The sequence below is a fragment of the Hetaerina americana genome, unplaced genomic scaffold (genome assembly GCF_022747635.1).
Source record: "Hetaerina americana unplaced genomic scaffold, ioHetAmer1.1.p SCAF_1, whole genome shotgun sequence".
NCBI classification, from domain to species: Eukaryota; Metazoa; Arthropoda; class Insecta; order Odonata; family Calopterygidae; genus Hetaerina; species Hetaerina americana.
This window is the reverse complement of record NW_027286069.1, coordinates 35,891,175-35,905,534: the sequence shown is the minus strand read 5'-3', so window position 1 is coordinate 35,905,534 and position 14,360 is coordinate 35,891,175.

Genomic DNA, 14,360 nt, shown 5'->3' with positions numbered 1-14,360 from the left:
GTGCTCAACGAGCGTCGAGAGGTGGAACGAAAAATTTCGGGGGTCGATGATTGTGTTCCGGTTTGGAGTACACATCCGAAATAATCCGAGTACCCCCAACAAAATATCGCGCGAGGTCCATTTCAATTCTTGATTAAAACAACCATAACCTCCAGTCAAGGTATATATGATTGCCGCATTTAATGGAAACTCGTATGAATCACTGAGAAATGTAGCTCCCGCTGCGCATTTTTTCTTGGTTTCAATTGTAATCCCAAAGGTACAGATACATGGAGTTGTCAAGCAGCGGAGATGTCTTTTCTCGTCCTCATGACCATTTTTCGGAGTATTTCCAGCACATCCACGTATTAAACAGCGTTAACTGTCTGTCTTTGAGGAACAAACTCCTTGTGGACCACTCCTTTACCGTCGAAAAATACAATGAGCATTGTTTTCACTTTTGATTTGCTCATTCTTGCCTTTTTGGGTTTGGGGGACTAGTCAGTGTGCCACTCGGAGCTATGGTGTTTTGTTTCAGGGTCGTATTCAAAAATCCTGGTTTCATCACCAGTGATGACGTTGTTCAAAAACTCAGGTTCATTTTCAATGCGTTGCAAAATTTCACTCGAAATTTCCGCTCGGTTGGTCTTTCGTGACACGGTGAGCGCACAAAGGTTTAAAATGACTGACGTTCTGCCATTTCTACAGCCTGGAGAGCACCGAGACTGATTACGCGGCAAAGCTTAGCATTCCTCTCGCCTACTCCAAGTGATTTGATCCCACTTCAATCAATAGGAGTGGCGCGGGAAATGTAATTGCATTACTTTTTAACGCACTCTGTAGAGCACATTTTATTTCCTTAACAGTAGGTATATATGATAAATACTTCTATCGTTTGAATTTCACGTTCGATAATACGTAACTAAAGTGGTACTTCAAAACCTCCATTGCAGGTAACCATTTTTATAGCTCAAAATAACGTTTGTCCTCCTTTATTATTTTTCAAAACCCATTCTTTTTCTTTTACTACTTTTTTACCCAAGATTCTTCCTTCTCTCTTCCCTTTCTTGTCCTCTTCAACAGTCCATACCCACTCTCGCCAGGTTCCCATACTTCTTGCCTTCTTCGAATATCTTCCACAAACATTTTCTCTTCCTTCACCATACCTAGTGTACTTCTCGTTCGATTTCCATTAATTTCTATTTTTCCAGTTCCCTCCAAACCTACATCTCACAATTATCTAGTCACCCCTTATCCTCTTACCTCAGCAACTAAGTCGCCGTGCCGTAAAATACTACACCCCATGTAAAAGTTTTCACCAATCTTTTCTTTAATACCTGACTCAAGTTTCAATCATGAACTTCGGCCTCTTAGTACGTGTTTCTATGCATTTGCAAGCGAGACTATTGTATATCTTCTTATTGTTCCCTATTGCTTTTTCAACATTTTCGTTCAAAATACTTCATAGGTATGTAAATTACCCATCATACAATATTTTACGTCTTCCAATTTTAACATTTGAATATACTCCTCTCTTTCTATAAAACCTCATTACATTTCTTTCACGCTCAACAAATTCAGGCTAAATGTAGTGGAAGTTCGTCTTTGTGAGAAAAGCAAACTTGAACTTCACACACAAGTTTATAGGTAACGTACCACGCGTTTCGGTTCCCAGAACCATCCTTTTAAACTTTCATTTTGTTTATATTGATTCTTGTTCCATAACTATCACTCTTATTACTTAATGTGTTTAACAATGACTGGTTAACTGATTATCTTTAGCATGACTGGTTAACTTGTGCTTGTTCAATGGCTGATATGAATTTATTAGTTCCAAATCAACTTTTATACCTTCCTCCACCCCCCTCCCATTACTTTCTTGCCATTCCCTCTGCGTACATTAAAAAATACTGATATAAATTAGTACGGTGGGAATTAAGAGCGAGATCCCAATATTCCGACATGAAACGCGGTATCTAACAGAGGCTGTCATTTAATTGCGAGGATAACTTATCTTTGAACGAACGACCACATATGTATGCATGCGAATCATATTCAGTCGATTCTCTGTGATGCAACAAATTAAGCCCGATTGGGCAACAATTTTGAAGTAATGAATATCCAAGCTGTTGACACAGAGATTCAGATTCATGCTTTGCGGGATTTTGGAATCTAATTTACCACCTCCGCATCCAGTGACATTCATCTCATCAAATCAACACGAAGGTCAGACGATCTGCCGCCGACGAACGCAAACACGACCACGCGAGAAAGAGAAATTGAATTTCATCTGCACCAAAATTATTTCTTTGTTGCCAATATTATTCCTTACCTTGCCTTCCCTTCGCATGAATATCGTAATGAATAAATCATTTTTATGCCACCGTCAAAGCGGCTCTTATTTTCGTTGCTTGGCCATTTTATGCCCTGCTTTTTCTTTCCCGTTTATTACTATTATCGGTTGCCTGCCGTTTAAGCTATGTTTTACATATACTCCGGCTGATCATCGCTACACTTTTCGTGAAATAAGAACAAATTGAATCTTAAGTTTTCTCGGCGTTTATTCACGATGGTTAAGGTTTTCGGGCGTTCCCTGATGCGGAGGAACACCCGAAAGTCTGCACTGTTAAACTGAAAAACTGTTCTTAAACTGTTCTTCAAATCCTATTACTTTCTCTCTCTCTTAGTAGTCTCCAACATCTCTATCGTTTTCCTAATCCTACCTCGCTTACCTAACATCCTCCGCTCTATAATAATCTTGAGCGTTTCGTAGCCCCTTTACTCATTTTTTCTGCCACTTTAGGGCCTCGCTAAACCCCTCTATTCTTCTTCACCCAACTTAGCTCTTCGTATGTTTTACTTTCCGACCATTCTACCTTTTCAGTCTTTCTACACACTCACATTTAAAGAAACTCCAGTCTACGCTTATCATCTTGAATCAGCAACCGTGTTTCCTCTCCGTACAAAATCACGCCCCATATCTAAGTTTTCTCTAGTCATTTCTTAACGTCCTCATTCAACGTCACTGTCATCAACTTCCTCTTTGTGAAAGTTCCTTGGCTTACTCATCTCTTTTCTAATGTCCGTACTACTTTGATTATTTTGATCCAAAACATTTCCAAGATAAAATTAACTATTCCACCTGCTCTAATTCCTCCCCTACCCCATTTTAACGTTTTTCTTTACGCCTTTTCTCCTCGAAAACCTCCCATTTTATTGCAACCTTTATATGTCAGCTCGAGTGCGTTCCGTGCCTAGTGGTAAGATACCAGGCATGTCGGAGAAAATAACGCGAGGAGAGGGACACGAGGGTGCGGCCGAATTGTGGCTGTAATTCAAACCCGGTTGATTGAGCGATAAAACGCCTCATTCCCATCTCCGTGAGGCGTTCCGCCGGCAGTTACCACGCGCTCCACCGTGCGAGCGTCACATTCGATGTGACATTAAATCGGGAGCCTAGTTGCGCGCGCCACTCATTATCCGCCTCTCAGAGGAAGCCGAATCGTCGATGCTTTTTGCCGCTGGATGATCCTCACGCAGTTGTGAAAAGTGACTCCTATGGTCCGGTTGAGTTCAAGCGCGTGGCCATCAAAGCGGCGGGATCACGTTTTTGGGACGGAAGTCGCGTATTCCAAATCCGCGTCTTCATCAACCCCGGCAGCGTTGATTCCAATATTTTTGCCGGTCATATAGTGGAAATTGGGAGAACCAATCGATTTCGAAGACATTTCAAACTCTCTCGGCCGAAAGTGGATTGAAAAGGCATACGGCAGCCCCCTCGATAAAATGCGAGTTTGTCGAGGATTTGCCGCTGACATGGAAAAATTTTCCCCGGGTTTGGTCTTAGGCGATTACGGATCGTATCCGTGTCTGTAAAAGTAGGTCGTTAAGTTTCATCAACTGTCACAATAGCGATATAAAAAAAACAGCTCGTCACAGTAAAAGAGAAGTAGTTCGTTGTAATGGCCTGCTGAAAGAGACCCAGATGGGTCTGCCGGAGCCACTGGTGAGGTATTGAAAAAGTTCAGAGTTTTAACTTTTCCACTCTCCGCAGAATGTCCCATATAGCTGTCGTTTGCATGGACTTTATTTGTTTATCTATGTTTGAATTAGCTGCCTAACAGCGAGGACATGGGAACCATTAAGACTAATTGATGAATACGCAAAAATATTTTTTGTATAATCCGATATGGCTTACAGATTTTATTTTGCCTATATATTTCGGTTTTCACTTAAGCATATCGATTGTCTTATTTCATCGCACGACGTGATGATTTCTGACTATTTGAAAATATTAGGTGTATGACTATTATTTACCTCGTGTTATTTGTTGTAATTTGACTATAATTTACATGCGATAGCATCATCAATAGCCATGGTTTGTTAGATAAACGTTCAGTTATTTATTTACAATGATTCCAACATGAAATATTGTACTCAAAATTTGCAATGTTATATTCCTACATGTTAGGCTGAGTTCTTAATCATCTTTTCACAATACTCCACCTCTTTAAAATTTGTCCTTAGACTTTGTCTTGCTAATTGCGACCTCCGATAATTATTGCACGAAGGTCTGGACGCTCGTGGATCGTTCCCTCTTCTCCATCCCCGGAAGAACGTGGCCTCTGTCAACAACGCTCAAATGGGGTGGTAGCTGCTGGATATGCGTGTTTGCGTTAGCATGCTCGTGGAGATGGATTTCCCCCTTTCCCTTTATCCATTACCATCTCGTTCCCGTCTTTCCCCAACCGATTTTCCCTCTTCTATTCTCTTTCGCGATGTTTGCGACTCCTTCTCCATCTCTTGGGCAGAACCTCCGGAAGGTGCTCGGGGACGGGGAAAGGTGGAGTCGGTGGGACGGCAAAGCCAACAGACGTGCTTCTCCGAGAGTGTACATAAATAATTTGGTGTCGACTGCATAATGCAAGCGTGTACAAATGCATGAGTGAACGCGTAGTCTTAGTACGTCCTTTTTGAGGCAGCGTCCTTCCCATCCTTCCACTCCAAGCTTCAATCTGTCATCCGTGAAACGGGAGTGGTTTTCCGCTCAAATTATTCCTACCTACCCACTTTCCCTTCTCCGATACCGTTTGCGGTCCGATAAGGATAAACCGTAGTCGAGTTGCGTTCGAGGATGTTTCCCTTGGGGGGGGGGGATGGAACCCTAGGGGGAGAAGGTGGATTCGTTTTTACGATTCCTTTTAGTTCGTTGGAGTCGCAAACCAAAAATAACACTGCCGGAATAAAAGGATCGGGAAATCGACCTCCTCTCCGCATTTGTTTCCTCTTTGGTAGCGACCCACGCGGTCCCTTCCCTTATCCACCCCCTCGTCCGTTGCGTCCTTTCCGACTCTCCGTCTCTTCCTCTTCGTTATTTCTGCTTGCCTTCCCGTCCTCGGTTGCCGTTTTCCCCTTTCCTGTCTCGCAGTGGCCTATTTTCCTTAATTAACGACCCTTGTGCATGGTTCATTCGCCCGTATATGTCTCCCTAGGACGCTATTACCCACGCTTCCTTATTATCCCCCTTCCTCTGTCTGAAGACGCTACCGTTTGTCAGTCCACGCCGCCTAATTAGAGAATTTTCCAAAAAAGAAAGAGGACTGGGGTTTGAGGAAGGGCATTGGGGTTGGTCTTGCTGGCTAACCCGGGATTTGCTACTTCGACCTACCTTTGAACGTTGCGGTTTTGAATTGGATACCTCACATGTTCCTTGCTCCGGTTTCATGCCTCCGTGGTCTGGTAGGGGACTTCAAACTTTCATCTGGTGCTGCGTAGTCTTATGGGATCTCATAGAATTATTTTGGTTCCGCTATTAAGTTTTCTCAAGAAATATTGTGCTGGAAGGAATGAACCTAATATTATTTATGATGAAATAACTTTTGACTGAACACTCTACGAGACCAAATATATATTTACGGAATCTTGACGCTAAAATTCAGTAATATTTGAACATCAGTGTGTCCTGGCGACTATCATATATTATAATTGAAACAGAATATTCAAGTTGCGAACTAGAATAAAACTACCGTTAGGGCTGACAGTTGAAAAGTAACTTATGTTTTTTTAATATTATTACAGGTATGCTATGAATAAAGCGTTAACAACCCTTTCAAAATTTATGAACCAAATAATCTCTATTCCATGCAAATAAATAGTACTGTAAGAACTTTGTTGTTAACGGTCATTTGTAATATATCTACGCGTGGAGCAGCTGATTATATTAGCCAACAATTATTGAGCTTCAACAGTCCATCGAATTAAATCCTTTAGGTGAGAAAATAGTCTAGATTTAAGAAAGAGTAAATGAGTAGAAAAATTTTGTAAATCTTCATAAGGCAGAAATATTTTGTGAAATTGTCGTTCCAGGTTCTATTAAAACAGTGTTGATAATGAAATGAGAATTTCGGAAAGCAAATCAGTGTCATAAAAGTCGGAAGAAATTTAAAAAATGGAAATACTATTCTGAACGTATAAAAATACACCAAAATGATATGGCATAAATTATATGAACAGTTAACAATATATGATATCTCCTTCTTTCAATGTGTTTTCGTTTCTTTTCTGTCCAGAAAGATACAGCTCATCCTCTTTTCCGTATTTTCAAACCCACCAGACCTTTCGTTTTTCTGACCCAGTTCTCAAGTCTCCATTATCTCTGTCCTCCCTCAATGCGCTCCCGTAGGCATATTCACGCCTTCCTGCATACACCCCCCAATGGATTTACTTGCCTTCCGTCCCCGCACATCGCTCTCTCTCTCTTTCTTCCATCCCGACCCCGACTGTGGGAGAGAAACGGGCCTTTCCCTCCCCAGACCAGCGTTCCCCGGGGGCATTCTTCCTCCGATACCTGAGTGGGAGGGAGGGAGACCTCTCCTTGAATGGGCCTCGGATGAGTGGGAAAGGAGAGAGGAGGGCTTTCCTCCATTCCTCGGTGGCTGGATGGATGGTTGCAAGAAAGGGTTTTCGCCATCTCACCTCCAATTCGCTCCTCCGACCGGAGTATTCGATGGCCCACATTCGGTCTTTACGCTACCGGGGTGAGGGGAAAGAGTGCTGGATCCTCTCTCTCTGTCAACGGATAAGCGACCACGGACCCCCGGTGTTCGACTTCCTCGGCCTCCCTCTTCTTGAATTCGTCGTCAATCGACGGACTTAAGCGCCGTGCATCATTTCTGTTTCCTTGCCGAATTCCATCGTCTCTTTATTTCTATCTCTCTCCCGAAGAAGGGACCTTACGGTCTCAATTTCGGTCGAATAAAGACGTTTATCTATCTATCTGTCTGTCTATCTTTCTCTCGCTCTCTCTCTATCTAGGGTGGATGGATGCTGAGGGACTATTGACAGATGCAGCTTTGGCGATTAAAACCTCTCAAATATTCCTATCCTTCGTAGATTACTCTAGTAGTAAATGAGAGTAAGGATGATTCGATGTGAATATAATTTAAGGCTGATTTGGCGCGAATGGAGAGAAGTGTGCTGCTCCCATGCCGGTCATGAAATGTCCGGCCATACATTTCAGTCCCCAAAGAGTAACATTCATTTAAAGGTATAAAACTTACGGATATAATACAGTGTTTACAAAATAAGAGTGCATTTACTTCTTATAGTTGTGCCAAAAGTCATATTATTGGAAATATTCGCCGCAGTGAGTTTTGCCATCACATCGTAGGGATAAATTTTCCTGTGATATATACGTCAATTGCACCGATTTCTCTCCATTACCTCATGCTTAGGTTTCAACCGAAATGTGATGGGCTGTTAAATGTTAGTAAGGAGTTCAGACAAGGGTTCTTCCTAAAAATAAAAGCATTGTGTAGTAGCATTTCTTACGTGAGCAACGTACACACTGATTCTCCCATGAATCCAGCTGCAGGAATAACTTCAACGCAAAGTCATATTATATAAATCTATTTGCTCTTTGATGTAGTCGATCTAATTTTGAAACCATAACCTTTCACGTGTATTTTTTTCCACTCGGGAGAAGAGAATGGACGGCTGGAAATTGCGTGAGGGAAGGAACAAAAAAAATCCCCGAGGTAGAATGAGACGGTGGTTTAGTGAGAGGAGTCCACCATAAGCGACGAGGTTCAGGGCTGAATAAATCTTCCCCGGGAAGAAGCCCGGAAGGGGGGAAGGGAGGCGTGGACGAGTGTGTCGAGGGCCGTGGAGGAGGAGACGGGATGGGCCATGAGCACATACGCACTTGTGTGTGTTTGTGTGTGAGCAAGTGAAGAGAAAGGTGTGGCGCGGAGGAAGAGGAGGCTGAAAGGGTTTTTCTTTATGCGAGCGGATGAAAGGGCGGGGTGGCTGGGGAGGGAAGGAGTTGAAAGGCGGGGAAGAAAGACCTCTCGCTTGCGGGAGAGATATGTGACCGGCGGGAAGGCGAGGGGTGGGGCCGGGAAGGGAAGAGTTAAGGGGTCGAAAATGGAGGAAGAAGGAAGGAGGGTGCGATGCGAAGGAGAACGGGGTAACGTAGGGAGTGTTCTGAGTAGAGTTCCCCAGCCGCCTCCTGTAGTCTCCAGGAACGAGGGAACCATTCCAGGAATTCTATCACCCCCTCCCAAATCGTGGCATTCTCTCTAACTCGTTTTTCCACCAGATATATTTAGCAAATTAACTGTAAGTGGTCTCACTGATACAGTCTGTAATCATGAGGTTCGCAGGACCTTTAGAGTGCTCGGTCTTCAGTAGGTGGGTTTAGAAGTTGTCAAGTAAGAAGTTAGTGACATTGTGAAACGTCACCCCCTTCGGCAAAAGCTGACAAATTTCGGTTTGGCTTTAATAGTAAGAGTTACTTATCACTAATACATTTTGAATGGTACTCTATGCATAAGACACTAATGAATCGTTCAATGAAGTATTTAGTTAAATCAGCGACTAAATGCTTTACACGAGGAGTATTTGTAAGCTGCGTTGCAGTAGACATGATGCTGTAAGATACTACACCGTTTTAATGTTCTGATGTGTGGATTGACTAATTTGCTGCGGAGGTCTGTAAAATTAAGGTCATGCATGTAGGAGGTTTTTGTGTTTATGTTAATAGCCCTATTATCTACTATACCTTATACCTTGACAATTAGCCATCACGTGCGACCTATATCGTTGAAATATTCGCCTCCGAATGCGTTCCTTCCTCAAATTAATATAATAATCTAATTGTAATAAAAATTAATATAAATAATATCAAGATCAAAATTACATATTTCTAAGAGCAGCATAAAATTTTACATGCAAGTCAGTAATGTATTCCAGTTATGTCACTATTAGCACCTCTCTCAGCTGGGAGCGCAAAGGGTGGGTTAAGCATATTACTTCAGAAAAAACATCCACTAGGTGTAACATTGTTCCTCAATAAATTTGTTTCCCAATTGGCAAAAGATATTTTCATTCCCAAAAGGCAAATGATTTATGCGCGTTTATTATGCCCACGTGAGAAATACACGTTTATCGGATTCAGAATGGAAAATTCAGAACCTAGCGGTGTCGACACCATTTCCCTTAGATGCTTTGTTATGCAATTTCATCAACATCAGACAAGGAAATGCAAGCACTTGAATTTGCATATGGCTACTTGAGACATGCGAGGAGTATTCCACAGGTACGCGTTTCTATCCCTCGTGCGAGTCTTTGAACATCTATCAAAACACGACGTATGCTCGTCCCATTTCCCATTAAATAGTAGATCTATCTATCTAGCGTGCTATTGCGGGATGAGAAATTTTCAAAAACCCATGGCGGAGGGAGAGTGCACGCTCTCACTCTTGAAATCCATGTTAATTAGGCAGACGAGAATATTTAATGACGTGCAGCGGATCGCGTTTCAAGCACAACACGGCTCTAGTTTTCCCGGAATGAAACGTGGCCTTTGCGGCCGCGAGCGTTGTTGGAGGTGGAGCAGGGAAGAGCAACGTGCTGGGGCCGTCTCCGATGCTGCGCCGGAGAGAAAGTGAGTGGTAGTGGTAGTATCTAGCAGCGAGATGAAGGAAAGGATCAAAGAAGCGAGTATTTTACATAACATGTCCGCACAGCTGGCGGTGGGAACGAGAGCGGAGATTAATTCGCAGGAGGAGGGATACAAAGTGAAACGGAGCCGTGAAAAGACGGTTGCCGCAGTTCGAGGGGAGAGAGGGAAACGGGAGGGGCGGAATAATGGGGAGATAAACGGAGGAGAGAAACTGACTCGTAAGGGGGGCGAAAGCACTCGCACATGGGGAGGTGGGGCGGCCATAAACTGGAACAACGCGGAAAGTGAGGAGGGAGAGAGAGTGGGAGGGAGGGAAAAGAGTTATGATTCGACCGTGCGAAAGGGCGAAAGTGGAGGTCAGGTTGGGCGTGGGGAGGGAAGTGGTGTCGCAGGATGGCGAGAGGGGGGAGGGATATTGGAGGAAAAAAATTGGGAGGCGGATGGAGGGATGGCTCATTCTCAAGATGAGAATTAGACTCCATTGACCGTTTCGAGTTTTACCGAGATATGTGCGTCAATCAAGACCATTTTGTCAAGTAAATAGGTGTTACCTCATTTTGTTTTTCCTACTGTCCCACCTTCGCTTTTGGTTGTCAGTTTCCGCTAAATATAAGCTGATTAGCCTCCTACCGACATTACAGGTCGTAAATATCCGGAAAATCTCCTAGACAAGGAGTAATCAGGAACCATTCAGGGAACTTCGTAGTCAAAGTTATAAAAAAGCACTCAAAAATGTATTTAAAGTAATTTTTCTTTATTTTGAGCCAGAGTAGCCAACGAAAAAGGCAAACATTTTTACGAATAATATTCAGACGCGGCTTGTTTATGTTATAGCGTATTGCAATTAAGATGGTGGAAATATTTTAATCGCTTATTTTCATTGAAATTCTATTTTTATTTTTCCTAGCATTCATTTTAATGCTTTTTGTCTTTGTTTGAGTAGTGTGCAAGGCCAGATTATTTTAGGAAATTAAATTTTCAGAGATCCCTACGTTTGTTTATTATATCTGATAAATCCCTACCGGAGAACCTTCGAGCGAGACGTGTCGGTGTCGTGAAAAACTACAAAAGAAGGGCCTGAAGGCATTTAATTCCCATCATACATACAGAAAATTTACTTTTAGTTCCTACTTCGATACATAACGTAAAGAGACCGCGAAAGTATTTGCGAGGATATCGTTACGGTTTCTGTAGTCGGGGAGTTTTCCGGGCAAACTTGGAAAGTTGGGGTATTTTGTGATTGCATTTTAATGACCACCCTGTTTAAACAAGGCCCAAGAACAGTCACCCGAGCCTGCTACCTTTGGACTCGAAGGGACAAAGTTGAATATGAATGTAAAAATGTGGAACGGGTGCAAGGTTTTGTGTAGTTTTGCAGAGAAGAGTGTGACGTGAAGGGAACGCAGTCAGACAACTCATGGAACAGACATGCACCGCGCATGTGCAGGGATGAGAGCTAGTTGCAATGAATGATCATATTTACTGGAGGAATAAAGTTCGAAGCCGACTGATTCAAGAACTTGCACTATGAAATATATCGACTTAAGTTTCTATTTCTCAAACTTGATATTCATTGATCCCTTATTATGATTTAGGCAGCGGATTCCGTAGCCCGACCCTAGAAATCAAACCCCTTTGATTCGGAAAATTTTTTTTCGAATGATTAAAAATTCTTCCTTTGGTACAGTAGGAAATAGAATTGATTTATAAGTTCTGGGGGTTGAATAGAATCAAGGGATATATTTATTATGTATTTTTTGTCCGAGAAGCAGCGAAAGAGGGGCGCGGAGGGGGGAAGGAGGGACGCGAGAAATCCGACAAGATGGCTGGCTGGCTCTGTACCTCTTTGGTGGGGCCTACTATGTGTGTGTTTGTGTGTGTGTGAGAGAGAGAGATAGAGAGAGAGAGTCGGCAGTCCCCGCGGCCTGAAAAATGTCTCGCGGAGGAAGGACAAGGACTTTTTTTAAAGGATGAATTTTTCCCGTTTGCTTCCCGCCGATTCCCTCTTTTCCTCATCCCCCCCCCCGCCCCCAAATCTCATTGAACCCCGTGGAGCGGAGAATTTTTATTCGACGTTCAATCTTGACTCCAGGATAGATTCCAGCGCATTTGGAATCTCGGTCATCCTATTTCATTTTTCAGCGAGCCATTTCCTCCGAACGTGGGGACACTTTTTCAGAATGGCGGTGGGAGTGAAGGGGGGTTGCCGGGGGAGGGATGACGCCGTCGCTTGAACTCGGGGAAGCATTTATTCAGAAGGTCCCGCCGGAACTCGGATCCGCGGCCGAAGCTTAATCACCGGGGCAAAGAGGCGAGGGTTCTTTCATGCAGTGCTGAAGTTTATTTATTCATTTCTTTTGTCCTGGCTGATTCGGATCACATTCGGCGATTCTTCAATTATTGTCATCAATGTTTTTAAAACGAATGGCTTTCATTTTCTGCACGATAATTCCTCGGGCGTAGAATTTTCTTTGCGGTGATAAATCACGCCATTGGATTAAAATTGTTCATTGGTAATATTTGAGTTGGCTATTTGCATTAGTTTATTTACCTTCGGCCAAATTTGGAAGCATAGAGATTCATAATCGAGTCATTATTTCATCTTCAAAGCCATAGACTTTGAATAATGATGCGAGGTCCATTCAAACTGTCGTCTTCAACCGAAGCGTAAATTCAATGTTAGAACTAACCTGTTAATGAGACGTCTTACAAAGGGTGATATTTACAAAATCAATGGGAGAAATGGGGAAAATGTGCGCCCCATTGAGGCCCGCATCTTTTATGAAGCTCCGAAAAATCCCGCACAGCTTGGGGATCGCCCAGGAGGGACCCCCCGGATTTGAACTCTGAATCTTCCGGGCGTTAGCCAAACGCTATATCCACTAGGCAAACCTGCCGCCCTCGGATCGAAATTCCTCAAGCTTCTGGGGCAAAAATTCGTCAGCAAAAGGGAGAAAGTACGTCCCTGGCGCGAAGCAGTGCGCATTTCGTCGCGACCTGAAGAGAGAAAAAAACCGCGACCTCGAGAGGCGGCCATAACCCCGGCGCCTCTCTCGCCATAAATCCACCCCCTCCAGCCCCTCTTTTTACTCTCCTCCTCGAAATAAAAGTTTTCGATAACGCCGCACCGTTTTTTGCAGTTTCCACGGTCCGAACGACTCCAGAGCCGCTTTCCTCTCTCCCTCCACTCAACCCACCCCCGATATTTCGCCACCCTCCGCCTCGTCCTTCCAATGAGTAGGCTTCGCTCCCTTACCCTTCGCTCCTCCTGCTCCCATACCAACGCGTCACCTTCCACCCATTCGATGGACCATCCCGAGAAATCCGCGGTCGTTCCCCGAACCTCGCTCCCATCCACCTGCGCCCTTCGCGAGTTATGGCAGTTAATATTTTTGGTGACATCCGTGCAATAATAGGACGTCAGTTTTTGACCGTTTCATACTTCATCACACCTCGCCACGCTAAGGATGGATGTTCTAATCCACCCAACCCCCACCCCTCCCAATGTTTGTCACGTAGCTCCAGAGGGCATTAGCTAGTCTACCAGGACGGAGTCGGGGAGATGGACAATATCAAGGAAAAATGTATTCAAGTGCTCGTTCTACCTTCACACGATTCACAGCCAAGGCAAGGCCAAGCCATGAAATTTCGATTGAAAAACCAAAGTTTCCTCAGGCTGTTGAATTGTTGAGTGAGGTGGGTAGGTATTTTTGTGTCTGGCTGTGTGTGCGATTGTGTACACGTGCAAAAGTGCGTGTCTGTATATTTCCAAGTCTATGCATGCATTTAGCGTTGTTCTTGGATGACTGGTACCCCAGCATCCCCTGCCAATCACCATTTAAGGGGCTTCCGATCGAATGTGTGTAGCGCGGAGGCGGGCGGGTGATCGGACACTTCTGTACAGTAGCTGACCTTTGCTCCCACTTTGTGGGCACAAGCACGCACTTCGCAACCGTCGTATTTTATACTATTTTTCCATCAGGCCTCAAACTATTCCCAGTTTTCATTCTTCTCTCGCTGACGGTTTTCGTCATTTGACTTGGATTCTCCATCCGTAGACAACAGCAACTCAGAGGATATTCTCGCGCTCGAGTTATAATGATGCTATAATTTGGTTATTGAAATTTGCTCGATTTCTGTCGCGTGCGTATATGCCGTTGTGTTCTCAAGAAAAAAACTGCGCATATTGGGCATAAACGTCGTAACCTCCTGCCGCATCCAATTTTGATCTGTAAAAAAGTAACACGTTTTTGAGGATCAGTTTATGCGAGGAGGAGATTGACAGTTGTTGATTTGGTTTAATAGCGCCTTGAGTTAAGTCACGAATAGGCGGCCTCTCTCTTTATCATTCTGGACATTATCTCTCCCCTCGTTACGGATCTACTCGTAAAGTCACTCATTTCTCATAGAATCAGCG